The sequence below is a fragment of the Aulonocara sp. 'chitande type north' Nkhata Bay genome, linkage group LG1 (assembly GCF_057382095.1).
Source record: "Aulonocara sp. 'chitande type north' Nkhata Bay isolate Kocher_YH1m ecotype deep benthic linkage group LG1, A_spYH_male_GT1.1, whole genome shotgun sequence".
NCBI classification, from domain to species: domain Eukaryota; kingdom Metazoa; phylum Chordata; class Actinopteri; order Cichliformes; family Cichlidae; genus Aulonocara; species Aulonocara sp. 'chitande type north' Nkhata Bay.
The window spans coordinates 21,218,691-21,222,441 of NC_141344.1; the positions used below are offsets into that span (position 1 = coordinate 21,218,691).

At 37.1% G+C, this 3,751-nt stretch overlaps 1 pseudogene across 1 annotated transcript; it reads right to left on the reverse strand.

The window, feature by feature from the left end:
• Positions 1-355: 355 nt before the first annotated feature.
• On the reverse strand, positions 356-3,537 carry LOC147339040 (uncharacterized; annotated as a pseudogene). The gene is made up of 5 exons (XR_015130224.1): positions 3,445-3,537; positions 1,591-1,987; positions 1,281-1,433; positions 832-915; positions 356-738 (listed from the first exon to the last, which is right to left on the reverse strand). The product of XR_015130224.1 is annotated as an uncharacterized LOC147339040 (transcript).
• Between the last annotated feature and the right edge of the window lie 214 nt (positions 3,538-3,751).

Consider the following 3,751-nt stretch of genomic DNA (forward strand, 5'->3'; position numbering starts at 1 on the left):
TTTGTATTAATTACACAATTGAAAATGTAAACTAAATTAAGACTACCTGAAAAAAAAGCAACACGCTTTTATGAATAAACAGATTTACCCAAATATAACTTGTGTGTTATTTGACAACAGTTTCAGCTTCTGTACATGTATTTACCTGTATAAGATTTCAACTAAGTTGAGCCTTAAATGACATTGTTACATAACTAATACCAAACACCTACATGAATTTTAATCTTCATTTTAAACATGTAAGCAGGACATTAAGGTTGACTTAGAACATATTGCTAAAAATCGTCAGTAAAAATTTCTTACAACATGATACCAAAAGGAAAAATTATCCTGCATTGCAGTCACACGAGGGGAAAGCAATAAAAACATAAGCAGTATAACGTTACTGAACACAAAATGAAAAACTGCAAAGAATTGCAGAAGTGCAGTCTTTGACTTCTCAATGAAACAGATGGTTTTTGAAAGCAAGAACTTTAGAGAGTTTAGCTCCATCCAGTTCCATGAAAACCTTCTGGAAAACGTCAAAGTTGTAGCGAAGGTCAGCAGGGTAGGCAAGGTTTAATGCATACATGAGTCCAAATAGCATTATCACAGCAAATGCTACATTATCCAAAGTCTTCGCCACCCTGATGCCTGCAAGGACAACTCTTCTTCATCTGCTGAAGCTTGCTCTTTAAGAAGATAAATTCAAACAGTGGTGTCTTCAACAGTCTCACTGATGGCACGTTCTTCCATGCCCTGTAAAAAAGAAGCCATGTTAGTCATTTCCAAGTAAATAATATGACACACTGTGGAAAGTCCAAAAAGAAAAAAAAAACCACAAGTACATACCACATACTCCTGGATAAGCATGCCAGGGTCTTCACCCATGTAGATACACACTCCCTTAACACACTCAGCATCAACATCTTCACACTGAAATGAAATGTATGTAATTAACCAGAATCAGAATCAGAATACTTTATTGATCCCTGGGGGAAATTATTTTTTGTTACAGTGCTCCATTTTAAACCATTAGCATCTTCATTCAGCTCTTGTCCTTCATTTAAGTTTTAATAGTGTACTTTACATGAATGTTTTTAAAGTAAAGGCACACAAATTAATAATAGGTTTACTGGCAATTAATAATAAGTTGACAAAGTGAAGGTTAAAAAAAACAAGCAGATGTAAAAATACAAAATGAGAGAATTTATCATGGGAAACATTTGAAATCTTCCACAATTATAAAATTTCATCCAAAGAGGATCGTGTTAAGTGAATGTTGAGGCTTTATCACTTACATTATCCATTTATGCCACAATTCTTTTCAGTATTAGTCCAAGCTCTCCTCTTCTGTTGACCAACTTCACCAGGTTGTCCAAGTGGAGATCCAGCTGAGCCAGGAACTTTGTTTGAGGGGGGATAGTGGCAATTCTCTTAAACTCAGCGTTGATCTGAAAACATGAGCACAGAGAAATGAGCTTCAAAGGTTTAATACCTGGAAGAAGGCCGCAATCACTCATGCTGAAGAAATGGGCTGTCAAATAACAACTGTGCCTTAACCATTTTAGGCTAATACCACAAGAACACCGTGTATGAGGCAAACCTTACCTCATGGAAATCAAATAGAGCAGGCCATCTTGCCATGAAAGCCTCCACCATTGGTGCATCACGAACAACTTCATGTCTTCTGTATGAAAAAGTCTTTTCCATCTTGAGTTTCACCAACTCTGTTACTCTTTTTTATGTCCATGTTGTGGGCTTTGACATGTCAATAGCTTTAAGAGTCCCCTTGTCTGCTACTTCTGAAACTGAGGTAAGGTTAAGAAACTCATTCCCAAACAAGGAATCCATAAACTGAAGTCTGAAACTGCCCTGAAGACAACACTGTCTCTTGACTTCAACGATGAGATCCTCAGTTGATTCAGGCGCTCCATTAGAGAGTGAGCCTTCGACAGGTTCCGTCAGCCAAAACAGTCTTTAGGACCATAGGACTCCCCATAGGACTCTGTAGGCATTCAGACATTCAGAAAGAATCATTTCAGTTTAGTTTTCATAAAGCTATCCATACCCAATACTCAAAGTTATAAAGATCAGACATAAAAAAGAAGAATTTATCTAATGAAATACATGCGACTGAACCTATTACACTTATATGAACACCTTTTATTTCTCTATGCCTTTTTAAAGTCACAATGTGGACTGATCCAATCTCATAGTCAACCAATGGATAAGTATCAAGGAGTTCACAGAGTGAAGCGAGAGTGAATATTCTTGTGGATACTGGGCGGAGCTCAAAAGCTCTGTCGTGCTCTCTGTACCAGCCACCAAGCTCTCTGACAATGTAGAATATGCTGTGGTACAATGCAGATATGGTTTTTCAGTATTCTGGCAATCCACCTGCTGCCCTTTGGGCCAGTACCATTCCATTTCTATAAGTTATACTCTTTATGTCACACACTGTGCAAGGTTGACCTCTAGAATGTCAGGGAATATGTACCTAATGACTTAAGCTATCTCCTCTTTAAGCAAATCCACTAGAAAGGCCGATACAGCTGAGCTCTCTAATTCAGACTTGCCAAGAGATGGGGAGTTTAGATAGTAAGCTATCATCATCTGATGTTTTGACTTCTGTAATCATAAAGGTAAAAATTCCACCATCACAAAAAACATTAATTTTAATTGAAAAAAGGTATTCCAGTCCAGAAGAGCATCAATGGTTTCTTTAAAGTACCAATCTTTCCCTCATTTATACATAATGTTTTGAGAAGCAGCTCACATATGTTCTACACAAACTAGAAAAAAAGAGGGGGGGAAAGGGTCCTAATTTGTTTTGGGCCGATGTTGGAAAATTCACAATACATCACTTAATAAGACATAGTCTGTTGAACAAACTTATCTCCTTGTAGATATCTGCTGTATTATTTGGCCGTGACCAATAGAATAGTCAAGTAAGTGACACTTCACCTAAAACAATGACTAAATGGAAAAATGATTTGGCATTTATGGGCACAGGTTCTTAAACCCACGTCTAAGGTGGCAGGATGCTTATTATAACTTGAGTGCATGTCATCAGCAATAATTAAGGTATGGCACTGTGGCCCTCCCAGCTTCTGAAACTCTGACGGTTACAGCCAGACTAATTAGCCAATGTAGCCATAGCTAGCACGAGTAACACAAACACTATTGCTCTCTCAGTGACGTTTTAACTTGCTAAGCCATCAAAAACGTCAGTGCTCTCTGTCACATGCATAAATTCCATATCTGACCGACAACAGCTGCTTTCTCCCGACTATGTGCAATTTGTTAATATTTTTCAGCTTTAGCCACAAAGCTAATACCAACTTTAGCTAGCACTGTAAAAACAACATGTAGATGCATTACAGATTACGTTTCATATAGCATGCACTACAACAATTCTGTGAAAACGTACCCAACTAAAACAAATGTATTTAAATTACTTACCTTCTCACTATGCCTGACTCAGTGCCAAAGGTTGCATGTGGCTGAACAGTCTTCCAGAATCTGGCGGTCAATTGCGCTCTCCTTAAATTATGTTGTTGTCTTATTGGATAAGGTAGGTCTTATTATCCAATCACATTTAGTTGTTGTCTTTGAATATATTGCATCATTTCCGGTTGTGGTCAAACATGATTACAATGGTTTTAGTATTCTAATTTAGTCATTTTAAATCAATGCAAGAAAAATGAGTAGTCTCAGTATTGTTTATAATCAAGTAAATGGTACTTTATTTAATCATGTAAATAAGAGA